At 42.9% G+C, this 21,727-nt stretch overlaps 1 protein-coding gene across 3 annotated transcripts in view; it reads right to left on the bottom strand.

Moving 5' to 3' along the window:
- BACH2 (BTB domain and CNC homolog 2) overlaps positions 1 to 21,727 on the bottom strand; it is a 185,980-nt gene that overhangs the window by 87,769 nt on the left and 76,484 nt on the right. For 2 of the 3 annotated variants that reach the window (XM_051616290.1, XM_051616292.1), the window contains exon 3: positions 15,040 to 15,142. The gene's annotated coding sequence lies outside the window, so the exon portion shown is untranslated. The remainder of the gene's footprint in view (positions 1 to 15,039; positions 15,143 to 21,727) is intronic. The other variant, XM_051616291.1, reaches the window with a different exon arrangement.

Here is a 21,727-nt window from a genome sequence, read left to right as displayed (position 1 = left end):
GAACAAACCAGGAAAGATGATTTGAGAAGAGCATGATCAATGTCCCTGGGTATTACTCTGGTTAGCATGAAAGATGTTTTAAACACAGCAAATTGTATAATAATGCTCAAGAAAATCAGAGAAGTGGATAAAAGGGAGGCAAGCAACAAATACACAGTGGGGTTAGCTAACAGACCAATTTTGCAACGGGCGTGTAAAATTAGGGGTGAAAGTAAATTTAATCCACATGACAAGTTGGTGAGCTTCTCACAGACAGGAGAAAAAAATATGTAAGGAAGGCTGCACACCAGGAAGTAGGAAGAAGTGAGCACAGACTTGCAAACAAAGCTGGTGTTTTCTGAAGTGATGTCTCACTTGGGGGAGTGCAATGCTTCTTACACAAACGTGTGCAGAAATTCGTCCCAGTGAAGTCAAGAATCTCAGACCATTGCATCACAGATTAGCAAATGTGTTTTCTCTGTTTGGTGTGTTTTTGAGTGAATCTGAAGAATATTTCTTCCTGCTTGAAACAGCTTCATTGGAACATTTGTAGCTTGCAACTGCTTGAAGGATTGCCTGAGGCTGAGAAGGCACCTGCAATGCTCCTGACATCTAGTGCAGGATCCCTCCCTGAAATCTGTAAATTAAACCCAAGATTATATCGACACCTGTATCAGAAAAGATGCACAGCCTGACTTCGCTATCAGTGCATTTAATTTCCTCCTAATAATCTGCTTGGTTCTTCCAAAGAGAAGGAACATGCTCTTCCATCACTCCTGCTCATGCTCTTGTGCACTATTTTGCCAGGGGTGGCCAAAATCAGGAGTAGGAAGGGCACTGCAGCTTCTTCTCCAGGCCTTGGATGCTGAAGATCACTCCAACCAAGGAAGAGCAGACCAGGAACAGGGAGGCATCCACCAGGACAGCACGGACAGGCTCTGCAGTGTGTCCCTGCCTGGGTGAGCTGTCTTAACAGTCAGCAGAGATGAGACTGAGATGTTTGCTCAGATAATGGCAAAATCATGTGAGCAATCTGTCTGGCTAGGAACCACGACTGAAGTAATCAGGAGAAGCAGCAAGGTAACGGCCGCTGACTTACTGAAGGGGAAGGCAGCTGCTGCTGCCCTGTGCTGGCCAGGGAAGTGCTCCAGGGTCTGCACACTGGATTTTCCCCAGCTACACTTCACAGCACCAACTGGGCTTAAATGGAAAACCCTCAGAGGAGCTGGGGGATGTGCGTGGGGAGAATTTTCCACCGCCACTTGTCCTCTAGCTGCAGCTAACCCTGTGACACATCAAACAGGCTGGGCTAGGAGAGGTGGGAGACTGTAGTTCAAGAGCATCACCACAGGAACCTGTAAATCTTTTTATGTAAAATCTGAATGATTTTATCACTGGAATATACTTGACTTGAAATAAAGCCACTGTTGAAAAATTTTTATGTTGGTGGGATGACTCATAAAAGAATGGACAGGTATAGGAGGAAAAGTTAATATATGCTGTGAGAAAGACAGCAAGGTCACCAAATGACACAAGAAGAACATTTATGCCCCATACTGTAAAACCATCACACAGCAAAAGTTACAGGCTAATACTTTATGCCAGATCTGATGCAAATTCAGATATCTGGCTTACTTCTCCTTAAGGGAACAGGAAAAAATAAGGTGGTTCAGTGATGAGGATGGAATCACTGTCCTGGGGCCTGGCATCTCAAAAGACAACGCTGGATTAGCCAGCGGGTCTCTCGGGTAAGGAAGCTTCCCTGGGTGGCACAAAATAATGCAGCTCAATGGGTTTATGCTCCAGGATTCCTGACCCAATGCACATCTGCCCTGAGGAAAGCATGTTCCCACACTGAATGATTATCACAGTCAGACTTTTACTGACGATTTCTTATAAGAAATGCAAATTGAGAAAACAGTTAACACACAGAATGAAAGAATGGGCCACAGTCAACCACAAAAACTCCCCATAAGGTTCAGCATGTGGGAAACAGATAAGTAAATGCTGCAAAAGATGAACAATATTTAAGTATTAACACAAATGGTTTTTTTGGGAAGGTTTATCTGGCATCTCTACCGGTTTTCCTCCAAGCTCTAATACAAAAATAACTACATCTAACTGTGACTGGGAGAGATGGCAGCAGCTCAACATTGCTCCCTTTTTTTCTCTGTACTCAGAAAAAAAATCCTATCATTTTACAATGTCAGACAAACTAATTTCAGATTATTTCAGATCAGGGTGAAGTCAGTGAAGCATTTTCCAGTTGATAAAGTTCAGTCTGTGGCCGCACTTTCATCAGTCGGTGAATGGGGACATATGTGCGCAATACAAGGGCAGAAGAAATGCAGCCTTTCTCTGAGCTGTACAGCTGGTCCCCCACGCTCTAGCATGAAGTGAAGGAGTTATCTTTTATCTAATATCAACACTGAATGCTCCAGTTGTGCATCAAACTATGAAGAGGGAACCCATGCTGATGGAGGTATGTGTCTACCATGAGCCTGTGCAAGCTGTGGTGGGGCTGAGGGTGGGCCAGTGCTGCATCTCATGTGATGGAGCTGCCTCTTGGCTTCTCTGTCTTCACCCTCACACCCAGCATGGGAAAGCTGAAAGACCTGAAAATGTTCTGTGGATTATCTTCACTGGCCGTAACAAAAAGAAAAAGAGAAAGGCAGAATTGTTATGGGAAAGAGCTTAAAAAATATGTTCCCTGTTGGGTGAGCTCAAGTCGGTTTAACAAGAAAAGCCAGAGAGGCCACGCACAGTAATGCTGAGAAAAGGGAAATGGTGCTTCATTTTAGCCAGAGTCATAAATCTTACCAGCAAGCCTCTAACGGCAGAACAGAGAGCAGGGGAATTTTTATACACTGATCATTAGTTGTGAGCTGATATCAGGTTTACTGTGCTGTGCACTCTGCCTGTACAGCGCCTTCTCAACCTGCAAAGCACAGCATAAGGCTCTGGCTGCCTTGCTGCCACTGGCTTCTCTGGGAGGTGCGGCTGAAAAGCCCAGGAACCTCCAAAAAAAACGTGGAGATGGGTATTTCCACTTCACAGAAATCTTTCTGGACAGACGCAGAAATATTTGTTCAACTGGGAAAATGCACCATGTTTATAAAACTGCCCTTCCTGCTACAAGGGAGAAAGACCAAAAGGATACTTTGTCCCACCATTAGCATCCACATCTTCTGGGGTATAGACACCACTCATGGACCCTGCAGAGCAGGCAGTTTGATCAGGAATAGGTTGACCAGCTGAAGCAGAAAAATAAAATGTAATCGAGGAAATTCATCTGCCAGCAGCAGCTGTGGAGCTGCCTCACAAGGGCTAAAGTCATCCGGGCATTCCCACCGCCTCTGCTGGGAGCAAGGCAGCCCATCCGCCAGCACTCGTTCCTCGAAATCTTGCTCTGTTTCAGAGCAGAGCCAGGGACTTCCATTAGTGACAGACGTGAACAAAGATATCTAGCAGTCAGACCGCACTTCCAGTCAAAGAAAAGCCGCTTTTCGGTTTCTAGATGAGAGGGTATCCAGGGGACACGTGCCAGCAGCACGCCGGGCGTGCTAGGTGCCAGCGAGCAGACCCAGCACTTCTGATGCAACCTTAAAAGGGACCAATTTGCTCTAGAGGGAGAGGTCTGGAAGCCTCAATCCCCAAAAGACACAGGAGTTAAGAGAACAGCCCAGACAGGATGCAGCTTGCTTCTCTAAGCCTGGCTAAGGACACTTTGGTGAGCAAGGAGAGCTCACCTCATTTGCTTCAGGAGCTGCAAGGTGCACAGAGCTTCAGGAGGGAGCAGTGGCAGGCTATGGTCCCCCAGGCTACCTTGGTGCCTCTAACTACTTTCTGCCCATCTTCCACATTCTTTTCTTCTCCAACCCCGGCGAAAAAGGTAGCTACACCCCATTTCCAGATCATGTTCTTCTGCTGGTCTGAAACAGCTGAAGGCAGGTTAAGACTGTGGGGCAGACAAGCTCCACCATCCCTGCAAGCTTCATCTGCACAGGGTTAAGCAGCAGCTCCCTTTTGTCCAAGGCTTAGTTCTCTTGCTACCTTATGTTAAACAAAACCACCAATCTGTATTTGCTGCACAAAACTACAATTATGGTTTTTTTTTTGTTTTTTTTTTTTTTAATCATTCAGCCTAATGGTATGCAGCTGTCACAGAAATCTTTGAACACACCACTGGCTCTCTTTGAGTTGATTAACCAGATCAGGAACTGCAGCCAAAAGACATGAAAGGATGGGTCCGAATTTCAAACTCTCAGCTAAGCAAAGAATTTCATTCAAAGGACAAAATGGGGGGGGAGGGAGAGATGATGCAGGGAGAAGGTTCACAAGACAACACAAAGGTTTTTTTTACTACTGATATAAACAGCTGAAACACTCTTGTCGCTTGGTTTAAGAACCAACACATAGCAGCCTCAAAGCAGTGCTGATGGGTATTACAGCTGCTACTCTATCTGTGTGGATGCCAATATCTGAGTTGTTTTTTTCTGGACTGGAACTGAGGGAGAACTTAACAACAAATCTAACTTTATGCTGAAGGAACCTCCGTGTGATACCTCAGAACTCCAAGAACAAGAGCTGCATCCCCTCCCCCAAACTGTTTCCATTCAGTGCATTTCTTCGGATAGCACAGTCACTTATTTTTTTTAAATTCAAGACAGCTCCATGTATTTGCTTTTATTTCTAGCATAATGTTTACTATTCCTATCAGAACATTCTGTAATCTTGTCTAAATGTTTTACTATTAATTGCTGCACCCTACCCTTAATAATTATCCCTGGTAGAGGTAAACATTTCAACATGAGTTACTTAAGTTAAAGCCATGAATATGCATTATTTATTTATTTAGGTAAATAGTAATTAAGACAAGTCACCCACACCCGTCCTCTCTTTGAAATAAGCACTACTTCACCAGCTTTGCCACGGGAATTGCAAGTCTCTGAAACACATACATTACTGTGTCCTCCTCCACCATGATTTACATTTGTGGGTCTCAGACCATGCAACTCCTGCCAGGAAGAAAGTCTCTACGTTGCTCAAGGCCATGCAGCAAGTTCAAAGCATCCAGACTCACTCTCAAGGGTGAGCAGCAGGCTCTCACATGCCAGAAGGGAAAAAAGTAGTAATATCTTGGATGTAGGATAAGGACCAAGAACACTGTTATCTATCACCCAATATGCTGGTTTTTAAGTTTTTGCATCAAGACCACCTCTACTAATATCAAAACCCTGATGACCCCGCTCTGCTCTCTCTCCACAGACAGAGGGCTACATCCTAACAAATCAAGGGGCTGTCACCAACGTGACATGCTAAGCTGGGGGGAGCAGCCAGCCCCAAACAAATGAGCGTCTGGTGTTGGAGCAGTCAGAGAGCCCTGTGTGCCATATATATATATATATATAAAAAATAAACCTATGTGTTGGGCAATAAGCAGCTGAGTGACTCCACTCAATTCACCTGGATTTCCTCCTCAGTATTACACGACCTCAAATATTGCAACATCCCGTACTGCCTAATGGTTCCACCAACCTCTACCACATGCTGTGACAGATTTAGATTCATTTTTTTAAAATTAAAAAAGGAAGACACGCCAGATAGTCCTGACATGGTTGATCATCCAACCTAAGGATCGCACCAGCACCACCACAAGAGAGGAATCAAAATGTCTCCCAAAGACAAAGGGATTTTTGCAGATCTAAAATTGTTAAGTAAATAGATAAAACTGCGGTCTGGGCTTTGTTTCAGTTTTTAGAGATAATTTCCGGCCACCGTTCAGAAAAATGCTTTGCATTTCCATTTCTGACTCACCCATTTTAACAAGCGCGCTTGCTGGAATTACTAAGCACAGGATCCGATCAAAACATTTTGCTTTCTGAATCAAAGTGCTTTTCAGTTTTATTGATGTGAACTTATCCACAAATTTAACCTGGTGACTGATAACCTGGTGGCGTGCAGGTATGGCTCAGGCGCGCAATACGACGGGATAAAGAACCCCTCTCCCACCAGGCATCCAGCATCTGACCAAGGCACGGGGATGGCTCCCAGATTCTGTGCAACCACTCAGCAGAGACTGATGCTGGTCTCTTGCATCCCGATCACAAAATGATATGTGCTTCCAGAGACACGTGTCAACGTGGGGGTATGAATGAAAAACATTCCTGAAAAGAATCTGTTACGAAACCGAAAATCGGAGACTGCCGCAGCGCTGAGCCTAAGTTGAGTCATCAGTTCCCTTTACAGCCTAATAATTGACACTGCCTTGATCAGAATGACTGATCTGAATGTTGCTCTGTGTTTGTGTGTGTTTTGTTGGTTTTTTTTTAATTACAAAAAATTACCTATGTAAACAAGCCGCCTGTCATCTCACAGGAGTGTGTGTATTTGCCAGATCATGGGAAACATCTGTCAAAAACAGATTTCACTCTCCTCAGTAAACAGCCTGAATCTGAATCAGACTATATTACAAAGAAACCAAACCAAACCAAACCAAAACCAGTTCTTGTTACAGAAAAAATATTCTGCCAACTCTCAGTGGCAGCATTGATTTTATTGCATTTTCTTGGGATTAAATGCTCCAAAGATTACTAGAAGTGTTCCTTCCTTCCCCTGTGGGATCTCTCCCCCAAAGGAAATCCTGGGAATTCAAGAGCTACTTTTCTCCACTCTCCCTGAACTTTTCGAAAATGAAGTACCTTCTAGGAAGAGACAGATTGAATATTCAAAGTTCAGTGAAACTTCAGAGCATGGTGATTTCCCACCCTTTGACACCAATACTCGGATAATGGAGTAATTTCCCTCCTGATGCTTTCAACAAACACTCCTACATGTCTGCATCCCTCAGGTCACACCTTCCCCCGAACAACACACTATTTTCACATCTTCTAAACAAGGAAAGATCAAGTGAGACTACAACTGCCTCTAGTGGTGTTTTCTGAAGAGAGGTGACACAAAACTACTATGGGGATAAGGGTGATGCTAGAGAGACCTACTGTGTTTTTTTGCCAGAACATTTGCCCTAGAATTTGCCCTAGAATTTGCCTAGCAAACCCATTAAAACAACAACAACAAAGAAACCAAAGACACAAACAGGTGTAAAGATTGAACAGAAAGAGTATTAGGCTACTCCATTTGCATTAAAATGGAGACAAGATGACTGGGACATGAGGACTAGGCTTAATGGGTACCACCCAGGGACTGAACAGAGCCCTGCTAAATGGAACAATAATGTATAGATTATGGTGACAGTTTTTGAGACATTTAACACTGGATGCATGCTCTTATTAGAAGTGTGTTCCTGGATGGCTGAAAAATTAATGGCCATGTCTATATTAACCCTTGTCAGTAGACTGAAACTGCCGGAATTGTGGAGCTGATGTGATGGCCCATTTCTGTGTTTTGCCTGGCAGTAGCTCCAGCCTGGTGCTGCAGACCGAGCACCCACCAGCAGCTGGAGCACATCAGCAGTGCTGCTGGAGGTACAACTCTCAGCTTAAACCAGTAACTCATGGCTTACACAGCATGCTACTAATTCTGAAAAACAAGGCAAGGAGATAGGAGGAGAACCTCGATATACTTTGGAGAAGATGGAGAAGGATTCATCTGAACACCAAGTACTGAGAGTAATAAAACAGTAGATTTTAAAACAAGAAGACAAACTAAATCGAAAACTGAGGAGGAGAAGGAATGATGGAACAAATGGCACAAAAAGGGAAAAAAAAATTATTCATTGGCTGGAGATGACATTATATTTTATTTCCTAACTGTGTAGGTGGCTGGACATGAAGGTTGCACTTAGAAGTACTTGCAAAAGGTTGTACTCTGTCTCCTTGGAACAGGGCAGAAGTGGATTTAGATGAAAGCCTTGCTTTTCAGTGATGAAACATCTCCACACAAGCAATTTACACAGATCGTTTGAGCACTGCAGAGCTACATTTATGAAACAAACCTATGACAATAATAAACAAGATGCAATCTCAATTGTGATTTACAAACAACGTCCAGAAGCACACAGCTTTAGCTACAGTCAGCACAGAATTCAGTGAGTATTATCAACCGTACAACATATTCGGGCTTTTAAGTTTTTCGTATCTCATATTTGCTCTTCAGGTATTTCAGAGAGAAATGGACAGACACTCCCAAAATGGGATGAGACACTATTCTGGGCACATTTGAGAAGAGACTGCACTTAGCTAGCACTGCTTTTGTCTGCCTGAGCTAAGATAACACATGCTTTTGACTGTGACTTTTATGAACTCTTTGAAGTTTCATTATTCCAGGGTACAAGAGTGGCAATACTAAGACAGAGGAAGCAAATAAAAATGGAAAGGGAATTAAAAGCACTTTGCACTCTCAAGCCAGCAAGCAAAAGAATCATATTTGGCTTCATGAGAGCACTGCCAATACTAACAAACCATTTGCTGCCCGGCACTGCATAGCAGCAGGTCATGTACAAATGTACATTAGCGTTTTGATATAAACTAAGGCAAAATTTGAATTGTATCTGCTATGGCTGCTTTTTAGTTCATTTTGCTCCCACTCCTGAATGTCACGATGAAAAAAAATAAGGCATGGGCAACAAAGCAAAACAGGGTTCACCACCTCATAAAGAAAGGTAACTAAAATAGGAAAGACTGTACTTTACATGTCCATCTAGTTGTCCCTAACAGCTCAACTCAAACAGGAAACTTGGGCACTACATAAATTTCTTCTTGAGTTTCATGCCATCCGGAAACAGAAGTTAGTACCAGCATTGTCACCATTCCAGTTAACCACTGCTCAAAGCACTAGTAAGAACTAGAATGGATTACGCCAGCATCAAAGCCAACTGCACAATCAGAACAGAAAATGGTTTTCTTAGCAAGCTTCCTTCTCTGCTCTTAAACTGTGGCTATGCCAGCTTCAGGGATCTCTGGCATGATCCATACTCACTGCTCATTCCTGGAAGAGAAATGTACTCTGCATCCAGCAATTACAGCTTAACTTTGCCACGTGAAAGAGTCTCTCTTTCCAATTCTCATGGCTTTTGGAAGGTTTTTGTGTTTTGTTTTTGACTCATACCACAACACCTGTCTGTTCTGCCTTGATTACCTTGTTTTATTATTCTCTGTAGTCCTGGGATTTGTTTAAAATGATTTAAAAATAGGCAAGTGCATAGAGGATGACTAGTACAGCAAGTGCCGTAACCAAGCAATGTTTTGTATTTTATTGCTTATAAAGTCAGTGTACCAGAACCAGCCAAATCTATGACTCTGCTCTGAAAGCATATTTTTTCTTTCCTGCTTGCAACATGACAATAAGTACTTGGAAAAAATAATGGAGAAAAAAAGCATGGCAGTAGGTAAGCACTCCTAATGACATAAGCTCACATTTGGATTAAAAGCTGTGGTTTTGGATGTATTTCTAAGAAGCAGGAATAACGAAGTTGTGTCTCAGTGTGTGACAAGGACACTTGCCACACTGTCTGTTCAGCTGTCATCCAAAATTACTTATTACCTCTGCCAGTGTCCTCATCTTACTGGAAAAGTCTGTACTTCTCCCTGAAGCTCTGCAACTGAAAAATTAAATGTAATGCTTTTCCATTTGTTCAGAGTGGCTGATGAAAAAACTCCACTAATGACCACATGGGCAAAAAATCTCTCCACAATTACAGCACACAGCTATAATAGCCAATGCATGATGGCCAGCAAGTGTTTTTATGTAGGAATTGGCTTAACACAGCTTCCTACTTGGTAAACAGTGAGAGGAAATTGTGAATAAATATTTGTTTTCCCATATTTAGCTCTACACTGGGTGAGGCAAGACAAAAGGATGTTTAGCCACTGAACTGATTTCAGGCTTTGTTCTCTGGGCATGATGTGGCCTGCAATGTTACAGGGCTTTTAATCTCATACACTTCGTGGATCCTACTACCATCACCATCATAATGAAACCAGACACAACTTCTCGTTCCCCAGCCCCACACCAGCAGGGCATGCTGACATGAGAAAGCCACTCATGTAAAACTGAATGAAGAAGGCTGCCCATCATTTCAGCCACTTGGCTTCACCTCCTTGCACCACAGGATGCCACCTCAAGCTTCTCCTGCCAACCTGTAGGTCAAGCAGCAGCATAACCCAAACCATAAAGATCAGCAGACATCCAACGTAGCTTGTCCATGGGAAAAGCAGAAAACAATCCCTGGGTGTTTCTACAATTTCTGTTTAGGCACGATCAGATTTTATTGAACTGTAATTCTAGGTAAGTATATTGAATCATACAACTAAAGTCAATTACACTACTTTGAACAGCCTGCTTCCAGATTTGCAGGAGGAAAATAACTTACTTGGCATAAAGCTAAATTAGTTCAATAACTTGTTACTTGTAGCCTGGGAATGAGGTCAAGACAGCAATGGAAAACTAAGCACTTGCCATATTTTCAGGCACCGGTCCCTTAGAGCTGTAAGCAGACCAAATTCCCAGTTTTACCATTCAGGAAATGTGATAAGTACTGCAGACAGAAGGAGGACATCCAGTGTCAATGGCACCATGTCTCAAACTGGCTGTTTTCTCATGGCAGGGGATTCTGAGCCAAAAGCCTCAGAACAGACAAGACATTGCTTTTCCTGCAACTGACAAGACTCAGAGGTTTACATTAGATGTAGCAGCCAACCTGGAGCTGCACTGAATCTCTCCAAACAAGAAGCAGGCTCTTCCTTAGTCTAAAATGGGAGTTATGAGATCAAAATCAATGGGGTTGCTCCTGGGTCCACCAAGGCTTAAGTAAAGCTCTGACTCTGGAGGGGTCTAAATGAAAACATCTCCAGCACATCTCCCCAGCTCCTGGTGCTACCATTGCCTGCCTGCTGCCTTCTTCACACTCTGCATGGATGTCCACTCCTGGACAGAGGAGTCAGAGGTCGGGCTGGCCTGACCCTTGCTGGGTACCTGAGCTTGGAATTTAGCCTGCTGTGTGCTGCCATCAACTGGAGTCTGAATGAGAAACGAAAACCAAACCAAACTGTTTCATGTGGGTGCCATGAAATGGTGGGAGAAAATAAATATGAAAGTGCTTTGATAAGAGAGTTGCTGAGGAAAAGCCAACTAGCCCAGGACAAATGCTGGCTGCCATTCAGAAGTAAGGAACAAGGACAGGAGGGAAGACCTGGGACGGAAGAGTACCTTGTGCTATTTCAGTATCCTACCAGATGTAAGTCATGACAGTAAAGAAAATTCTCATGGAAGGGCCAGGGTAGGGAGAATCAGTAGCAGAAAGAGGTCTGGTTGAGTATGGAACTCCAGGAACGGCTGGGGAAGCACTTCTGTGGCTGGGGGAAGAAGACTGAAATACAGCAGGGATGGGGGAACTATGTAGGTCCCAAAAGGAGGACCTCTTATTAATACTGGGCAGCTCAGAGAAAGCTACAGGTCAGGTCAAAAGAAGCTTTGTGAAAGGAAGGCCAAAAAAAGGGAAGGCAGTAAGAAGGTGGGAGGACAGGGAAGAGCCAGAGCTGTTGTAGCAGAATCAAACGTGGCTCTGATCTGAATATGAACCTGTCTGTACTTTCAAGATCTCGACATGGCTGGAGAAAAGCATTACTAATGTTTGGAGAAGCAAAACAGTGTATGGGGCTCCACACACTCTTCCCAGAGAAAAACAATTCCTCTGAAGAGTGAGAAAAGTTTAACTACCAACCCACAGGAAGTAAAACGACACATCAAACGGCATGTGACTTGTCATTTCTGATTCCTTACTCAGAATTAGCATCACCACTGGGTGAATTAATATAAAAATATCTTCAAGGAATATTTGCCTATCAGAAGCTGAGTGAAAGAGCAGAGGGGCTGAAGGTCAACTGTGGTGCCAGGCTATCTGGACACCCTCAACAGATGCAGCAATGCCAGGAGGCCAGGAAGGTGAGATGGCCTGCTCCCTCGTAACACCTTCTTCAACTACTGCGGTCATCTCCTGACAGGGCTCAAACATTCTTTGGTTTCTTTCTTACACACAACTGTATTTAAACGTCAAGAGATCTCTGTGTAACTGGGTGATGACAGAAGCTGCATTTCTGATCCTGTTGGGTTTGGGTGGGTCATGAGTGTCGAGCAGACAGGGATGACTCCACGTAATGAAGAGACAGACTGTGAGGAGAAAGGTGAGAGACAGGGAGTGCTGCAAATGCCTGCTGCTGCACTGGTGCAGCCAAACTCCTTGAAAAACAGGCCTGAAAGGCTCAGAAAGAAAAAAAGTCAATCCCTTCTAGATCTGGAAATCACTTCTGTGCTCCTGAACACTGAAACACAAGCAGCATGGGCAATTATTGCCTGAGAGGAAGCACATCCCTCTTGCTCCCCCCATCACAACATCCGTGTCTTTCAGCAGCACCAGTGGGCTTCAGCTTCATGGTGTAAGGAAGGATGATTTCCACTGCACAAACGAGGAAGTTGGTCATGGGGCAGATGAAGGAGGTTGCCTGAGAATGCACAGGAAACCTGTGATCGAGGCAGGGAACTGAACCCAGACCATGAGTTCCACCTTGGTGCCCAGTCTGAGCCGGCTGGCCGACAGATCACCTCTTCTACTGGGCCTCTGAAATTTATGTTTGGTGTGTTTTTTTATGAATGTGTTTTTTTCATTTGTCTAGCCACTACGTTTCATTTCACTCACACTTCTGCTTTGCAGAAGCTTTTTATTCTGCTTCTTTTTTGTTTTGTCTCACAGAACCAACACAACTGAACATTAAGCAGAATTTAACCTTCACTGTTTGGTCTTCTTCCCTGCCAACATCAGCCTCTCCCCAGCTCTCAGTATTAAGTGTCCTCTGTGCACCCTGTGCTGACAACTATGGCTTCATCAAAACACATCAGTGATATTTAGAAGGACATGTCTTATTCACAGCTTCAAAGAATTACAGAAACTGCTTATGCAAACAGTGGCATTGTGAGGCAGCAGAGCAGATCTGGTGGGAAAATCAGAGAAAGGAGATGCACAAAAAAGGTAAGTTCCTAAGTAAATGCTTCAATGCTGCTATGAATCATGTCAAAATGAGCAATCGGCTGAAGAACAGCTACCAGTAACCCACCACAGGAGACTGGCTAGATTTTTTCACTGGCTTGGCTAATGAATCACTGGGAAAACGTGAGCAATGTACTCACAGTCAGGTTAGTCTACTCAGTGGGTGAGAACATCTGCCATTATCATGATGATCCTGAAAAATGTCTTAAGATCTACCAATGAAAGGCACAAAATTCTGTGGTATTATACTATTTGTAAGGAGGTACAACAAGTAAAATCATTATTTCATTAAATAATTCACACTGGCTAAATCCCTTACAGAAAGTCTCAAGATCTCAAGAGGGAAAAAACAGCTAATTTCCACCTATGTAGTAATTAGCAGAGTGAGAAATAAAAAGACTTCAGACTTTTGTGAGAAAATGCTGCGAAACCACAAACTTTCAAAAGTGCCCAAAATGCTATTTTCAGTTTATCTGGATGCAGCCCAAACTATCCAGAGTTAACCAAGGTGCATCAGAAGATTGTAATCATTCCAATTCCACCACAGGCTTTCAGTAACTTTTGCCCACTGTGTATTCAAAGCTGTCAAGCCCTACAAAAAAACACGAAACTTTTATGCTTAAAGCAGCTGAGCAGCTGCAAAAATAACCCTTTAAAAATACTGAATAGTTGCTCCTGCTCAGCAGCTGGAAAAACAATTACTGATTGAAAAATTTAGTGTTTGATATTATTTAATAGTGGGGGAAAAACTATTAGTTAATCATAATTAGCATTTGTTTAACTATTTAAAAGCATGCATCTAGTGTTTGGGGCTTCATGGAAGTGCCAGTATGTGGCCTTCTGGCACCATTACCCAGGCTAATATAGTTAAATTAGAAGAACATGAGGCAGAATGCCATGCTGGAATAGCGAATCCTTCTTTACCATTGGGTTTGAAGGTCTTGGTCTTGAGATTAGCATGTATGTTTGGTTTTTTTAAACTATTTTATGTACAGCAAAATTAACCTGAAGGGAATATTTTGCAAGGTGCTGAGTCATATGAGCAGCCTGTATAATATGCTTAACTTTAAGTGACTAGAGCCCTATGTCACTAACCTTCCCAACCCTTGATCTCTGAGGCAACTGTATTATCAGATACCATTATTATCAGATGCCATTTCAAGGGAAATGCACTTAAGCCATAAATACTTCTTGTGTCATACTTCTCATAATCTGCATCATCAGCAGCAGAAAAATGAAGGTAATATAAGAAGAAATAAAATAATTATAAAAGTTCAGGTCACCAACATCCCCAAATGGATCTCCTTTCAAAAGAAACTATATAAATAGCACAACGAGGTTTCCCAGGTGCACAACTCAAAGGATGACGCTATTAATTTTAAATGTAAATGTGTTAATGCAATACTCAATGCAACTGGCTTTTAACCTGAAATGTGGTCTTTTTCACTTTTTCATCAACACACAGTCATCATGGAGACAAATCCAGCTGATCAAATCCACCGCCACACACCGCCCACTGAGGCTCCTTAGCTATTCCCACAGCATGTCTGCAGTGACAAACCAGTGCTCCTCTCTGATCAGTTAGGGCACCTGATACATGGAGTATTTCAAGTAGAGTTAGGTAGATCTCAGTCTATGCCCCTGGAACATCTCCACAAAGCATTTGCCCTAGCAGGGCTATCCCAGCATAGCTAAAATGCTGGAGTGCAAAAACACAGGCAGGGATGAACATTCAAAAAACATGTATGTCACAGACTGAATGGCAAAACAGAGCAATATGCATTTTGGCAAATATCCATCTAGGTTTATATGTAGCTGCCTGTTCTCAGAAGAGTTCAGGTACTGTGTCATGGAGTTTCAGAGCAAGTCAGCAAAGACCTTTACAGGACTTGAGCTCTATGCTTCACACATGGGAGTGCCCGTGGTCCCACACACATTGCTACTGTCTACTAGCCATTAAGAGTAAAATGATGAAATTCTAAGGAACAATCAAAACACCTAAAAAATGCCCCTGAACTAAAGAAACCATTTCATGCTGCCTTTGAAAAGCACGTACTTACTTACAACACAGAAGCGATTTCCAAGCAAGCCAACTGCTTCTCTAGACAGTTTGCTGGATGGTGTGGCTCAGCTCTTTCATACAAGCAGCACCTACAGTTATATCTAGAAGAGGAAATAAAACCAAAATTCTTTGTGAGAAATACACAAATAAAGTGATCTTCCTTTTCAAAACCATAACCAGGCTACAACTAGCTTTAGTAGGGCTTGATAAAGTTCTCAAGCCAAGGTTCTCGTGTGCTGCCTGCTTACAGGAACAAGCTCCAAGGCTCAGTCAAAGCCAACCTGGGGCACCAAAGCTGAGAGCAACTGCACTTGAGAAAAACCCCCATGCTGAGCATATCAAAGCAGTGAACAAACGCACGCAGCTGTTTTTCTCATCTAGTTCTACTTCAAGCATTTGCAGGAAACGCAAGACGAAATACTGGCATGAGTGCCAAAAAAACGTAGGTGATTTCAGCAAGGCCAGGAATTCCAGGCACCAACTTCTTTTTTCTCTTTCTTGTGTGGGTGTTCACTTGTAAGTTGTAGACATGTTAGCAATTCAACGACTGAGCAAATTAATGTTCAACTTAACAGTCATTGTTAGGTTGGGAGGTTATTACTGCCTGTTCTGCTAAAGTGACAGATTAAAATAGGTTTCTATCTGAAAAATTGCTTTCTACAATACATATTCACCATCTTTTTGTACCAAATAATTTTCTTCCACTATGCCAACTCCTGTTGTATAAACCACAACTGCCAGCTCCACCACAGCATTTGGGATAGGTAAGGAGAAATAGCAAGGGGACAGGTGAGGAAAAGAGAGCTCTCAGCCCCCCATAATTTATCTTTGGGCTGCCATATTTTTATTTTTTTTCCAGGTATTTTATGTCATTGATGCAAGATTTCTCAACAGAAGAGCATGCCTGCATTTGTGGGACACATTTTTCTGTTAAAGCAAGCAAGCAAGCAAAGACAAAACCCAAGAGCAGAGGGAGGGTTCTACTTCATCTAGCCATAAACCTGAGGAACCTGTTTGCCGTCAGGTGCTGCTTGGTGCAACAGCTGGAGAGTTGTAACTTCCCAGCTTTGCAGGTGAATATTATTAATGTAAAAAAACAATTTTCAAGGTTGAGCTGACTGAGGAGAAAAAAAAATACCACATGTTGAATTTTTGCAGACTCAGATCCATTTTGTACTGGTAATGGAGCTCTTATCCTTCCCTCCTTTGTTGTTTTTCTTTCTTTTAGGGTAGCTCACAAGCTGCTGACAACTCACACTGTACTAAGAGCTGTTCACACTGCACAAAGTGTTTACCACTCACAACTGATGCTAAAAATTAATTTACAGCACTGCTACAGCAAGATTTGACAAATTGTCATGTGTTGACACAGTCATAAGTTGTTGGTTAAAAAAAGTAACACTTCCCTCTTCTGCCACCTCATGTTTGAGACCACGGATGGGCACATTATGCAAAGTTTGAGGGTTTGCGAGCTTCACAAATGTTTGGGCTTCACAAAACAATCTTGGTTGTGAAAGGTATTTTTTTTTTTTTTACAGTTAGGCATGTGTTTATTGCCAAAAAGACTCTAGTAAAAAAAAAAAAAAAAGCACCTTTTTCATCTACCAAGATCTGTGTGTTGTGAAAAACTAGGAGAAAAGGCTGTAAAATAAATAATCTTGCATGGTATTTGTTCTAGATAAGAACAGACCAGTGACAAAGACCCTGTATCAACTACTGAGAGCTGCAGACACCACCCTCCTAGTGTAGAAAGGGAAAAAAACGTAGCTAGGAGTAAGAGTTTTAAGTTGTCTCAGCTGTCACACAGTGTTATCTAAAGCAAAAGCATTTATTTCTCGATTCTTCTGGATAGCTCTATATGGAAAAAAAAAGCGGCGTCATTCATCAGACAAGGTCCAAATTGATTTCCGTGTACTCAAGATAGTCAGTGCTAGTCAGCACTCCTGCCCAGGGCAGCTCTTGATTTTTAACTCCTCCTCTTCTTCCTCAGGGCAGGATAAATAATGTGTCCAGTTTGCAACCTGGAATCAGTACCGGACAAAAAGGTGGTCTCAGCTGAAACATGCAGTGGCCAATTGTTAGCCCCACACTAGACTAAGTTAAGATAAAGAAACAAGGCTAAGGATGGAGGGAACCAAATCAGGAGGAGATAACCAAGGCATCCATTTGGTTGAGGTGTCAGCAACTTCAAGTTATCTTCATTTTTCTTGTCTTCTAAGGTTTAAGTTGCTCTGCACTTCTGCAGAGACACCCATGTAAGCTAGGGACTGCCATCCAGCAACCAAACCAAGCAGTTGGTTGGTTTTACCTCCAGCGCTGTTGATGGTGAGGACAGGAAGACTGCCAAGGCAGGAGAGAAGAACAGGATTCAGGCTGGGCCCAGTCCCAAGGCAGAAATTGAAATGCTAGCAGTAGTCTGGAGGAGCAAGGCACACTACTGCAAAATGAGCACTCTTAGTGCCTGCCAAGTGGGCTTCATGAAGAGCACTTAAAAGCCACTGCTTTATGTTGTGCACCAGCGACATGGACTTCCAATGCTCCAATAACACTGCCTAAGCTTCACCACCTCTCAGAACACACACTGAGCAAGAATGCACAGGAAATGAATTCAGGAAATTAACTTGCCAATACAATGAATTATTTTTTTATTTTTTTTGCCTAACACTTGTACTAAGAAGAGATGCTTCAAGTGGCTCCTAGGTCCTGAGGAGGCAACATTGTGCCTTTGCAGAAATGATACACCTGCCCCACGCCTGCATCAGTGCAGGAGTAAACCATGCAATTTCTCTACAAAACTCGTAACACATACCATCAACCAAAAAGAGCTCATGCAAAACATTAAGGGAGGATGAAATTTCATACAGGCTCTTCTCTTGCTCACGCCTCACACGCCCGATACAGAATTTCTTCATCATCTGAAATGCTGCTCTGGCAAATGACATACATTACTCTCTGACAGATATAATGGAAGCAAAAGACATTACGTCACTACAATCAGGATGGACATTATCTTGTGCTGCTGACTGTAATGATACCATCCATGCCTAATTAACTTAGATTACTGTATATTTAGAAAAGCACTCAACGGGCAAGTCCCACCTCCCTCCCCCAAAGTAAGGAAAATTTGTAAATATTTTCAGTGCACCCCACAAAATGCATTATTTCACTGCATTCAGTCTAAGAGTCAATGAGGTTGAAATAAAGATGATGCAACTATTAAGTAAAAAAAAACAACTCTGTAACTACCTAGAAGGTAACACTACTTTTCCTCCACCTTGGGGGAAAACTAATAAAATCTTAAGTTTTACTTTAACTTATCTCAACTGCCCAAATACAACCTTTCTGTGCAATCTTCTTTGCTGTATAGAAGGAAACACAAGGAACTTAAACTCCCCGAGTTCTCTGGGATGGAAACAGCCCAAGACATCCCCACTAACCTAATGAAGAATGCTGTCAGGAAAAAGTTTTTTGTTTTTTGTTTGTTTGTTTGCTTGTTTGTTTTAAAGTATGTATTTACTTGACACAATTTTTTGCTGATGGATCCAACTTGTGAGTGTGAAGACACCACCCACAAGCAGAAAGTCATTGCATGAGCTTGTACCTGCTCTAACCAACACAGGGCCAGCAAAGGAAAGTTCAACTTCAGGAAAAAGCAGAATGAGGATCCCCTGTGGCCTCCCTGCATCACATCTCTCTGCCCTGCCCTTTGGGTTTTGGCATGAGGAGGATGGCAGAGTCTTGTCTGATCCTGCAGCTGAACTCCCTCTTGCTGCTGTTTGCAGGGCACTAGAAAAAATCCATAAAGATTCTATTCATCCCAGCAAGCCCAGAATTTTGAAAGTAAAAGGGAATACATGAAGCTGTCCTGCTGTCTTGATGATGCATACATGTAACCCGGCCTGCATGGGTTGAAGACTGTGTGAAACAAGCTCCCCTGACCAGAAATTTAAAAAGAAGAGCTGCAGCTTTCTTATTCCCTGGGCACCGCTCTTCCAGCCAGTGAGGACAGGATACTAACCCACATGCTCCAGAGCTGCTGGGGTTTAAGAGGGCCTCTCCTCTCTCAAGGCAAGTGGCACCAGTGACTAACTGCACCGTGGGCAATTTTCCTGTCTCTGCTCTATGCTCGTCCTCACGTCGCTGCAAAGGTCACCGCGTCATATCTGTTACACTGAGGTCTGCCACCCACCAGCAAACAGGGAAGGAGCTACTCTGGCCAGTCTGACAGGATCTCCTGGGAACATTTGGGGGTGGGGGGAAACCTTGCATCTTTCCACTTGTGGGGGGGCAGGGAGCACTTAAAAAATGGTTCCAGTTCTTAAATCTTAAGAGGGGACAGAGATGCTGGTCATAGATTCTTCCCTCTTCCTCCCATGTACAGCACTCACGTATGAGACTTGGAAAAGCCTGGATACTTACAAGAAAATCCCAAAACACACAATGTCCCTTTACAACCTATTTCTGGTAAATCAGGAATCAAAGAAATCTATCCTAGAATCACAGAATGGTTTCGGTTGGAAGGGGCCTTAAAGATCATCTAGTCCCAACCTGCCTGCCATGGACAGGGACACCTCCCACTAGACCAGGTTGTTCAAAGACCCATCAAACCTGGCCATGAACACTTCCAGGGAGGGAGAATCCACAACTTTCCTGGGCAACCTGTTCCAGTGTCTCACCACCCTCACAGTAAAGAATTTATTCGTAACATCTAATCTAATCCAATCTAGTCTATTCCCTATGCCCTCTGAGGCGATTTTTTTCTTTGGTGTGTTCAAGGAACCATCACTCCTTTTATCAACTCTTTGGTAATTCCCCCCAAATCACAAAAGCATTCCAGTTCCAGGACGTGCTGGGCCACAATGAGGATGTGTTCAAAGAGTTGCCTGCTCAGCAACATGGACGCCAGCGTTGGCAATACAAACAGTGACAGGACACATGGGCATATGCAAAAATTTCATTCAGCACAAAGCAACCCAAGACCAGGACACAAGGATCCTAAATTAATCCAGTTCCTGTGTTTCCACTGACTTCCCTCACCACTGGAAAGACTTTGGTTTGGATTTTAGTCAAGTCTGGTTTACAGCTTAACTTGGGCTGTCAAGAGAAAACCCCAACCCTGCTGGAACGCCTTACTCATTACACAGTCTTGCAAAAATTATTAGCTATGTCACAAGGCATTTCCCTTTGGGGACCAGAAGGGGTGAAGAAAAGGGATGGAGAGTGACAGTTTGTGGTTTCTAATGCAGCAGCAAAAAAATAAATAAGTAAGAGGAATACAGGATATAATGTGTTTACATTTGTCAAAACAAGTTTCCTGGAGACACAGAGGGTTCATGCTGCTGAGCTGTCACTTCTACAAACTGCTGCCTCATGCTATCAGGAGGTCAGTCTTACTGACCTACTTTCTGATAGAACTGAATTAATTTGCTACTTCTGTACACAAACCTTTTTTTTTTTTTTTTCAAAGGAATACTAATAAACCCACAGAAAGCTGCCTTTTCCCCAGCTTGGAGCTTCAACTGATGCTGTGCAAGGCAATTACATACCCTGGCACTGGGCCCACTGTGCCTGGTCTGCTTATTCTTTTGGAAAACTCTGTGCAGGGTATTCCTAATGAGTTGATGCTGCAAATAACATCTTTCCTTTTTGAACTCCTACATTACAGTCATACCAGTGATATAACTCACTACAGACAATAATGGAGGCTAGCACTCAAAACAAATATGCTGTGCTTTGTCTAGGCTGCTCCTGGAATAGATGCCTACACCACAACAGGATTAGCTCCCCAGATAGACAGATGCAGGGTACAATATATTAATAGCATTAAAACACTAAGTTATTAATAGAAAACAAGATTAGTAGATGTGACTTATAAACTAAACACCTATTGATCTGATAAACCCCTACACAGAGCCTGTTAAAAAACATCTGTGTTCACCAGGAGACGGTAGGAAAACTTAAAACTAAAGCATTCTGCTCAGAAAGTGGCAGAAGTAGTAGCAAAATAGGTGCTACCTACTTGCTTTCTTCACTTAATGGCTACATGCATGTAGCTCTAATGTCACTACAGAAATCCTTTCCTTAAAATTAAACCATGGTTGAGGGTTTGACAGATCTTCCAAATCCTTGGACCATCAAAATATCTGAAATCAGCTCTTGAAATCATCCTTAGCAATGCCATAATGGAAAGCTTTGCCACTTGTGTGGCAGCACTGCTGTTTGGAAAGAGAAAAGTGGTGGCCAGCCTGTGAAAGCAAGGCCATTCTGCATATAGTATTTGAGAAAGGAGGGGAGAACCCATCAACTAACACTTCCACCAGACCTCTTCTGTATCTTAGTATCATACACTCACCTCACCCTCCATCTGCAAAGTGAAGATAAGGATCTTCTCCAAGTGCTTGGCTTGCTTAGTACCAAAACACTGTGGGTGGGACTTGCACTTTCCTTTGTATTTCCCCAAGGTCCAATCTAACAATAGTGGAGGTAGTACTAACGTAATACAAGACAACTATTGGTATCACAACAGATTTATGATCACAGGAGTTCCTGGACTTGATGGGACTGATGTTGCCAAAGATAACTTTGCCAAAACCAGCACCTGCAACTTCTAGTGCATTTTTGTCAACCTTTTTAGCTTTCATCTGTGGATATTTACGAGCCCTGAATCTGAAGTTCAAATAAATCCA

The sequence above is a fragment of the Apus apus genome, chromosome 3, assembly GCF_020740795.1.
Source record: "Apus apus isolate bApuApu2 chromosome 3, bApuApu2.pri.cur, whole genome shotgun sequence".
NCBI lineage: Eukaryota > Metazoa > Chordata > Aves > Apodiformes > Apodidae > Apus > Apus apus.
This window is presented reverse-complemented; position numbering and strand designations above follow the sequence as displayed.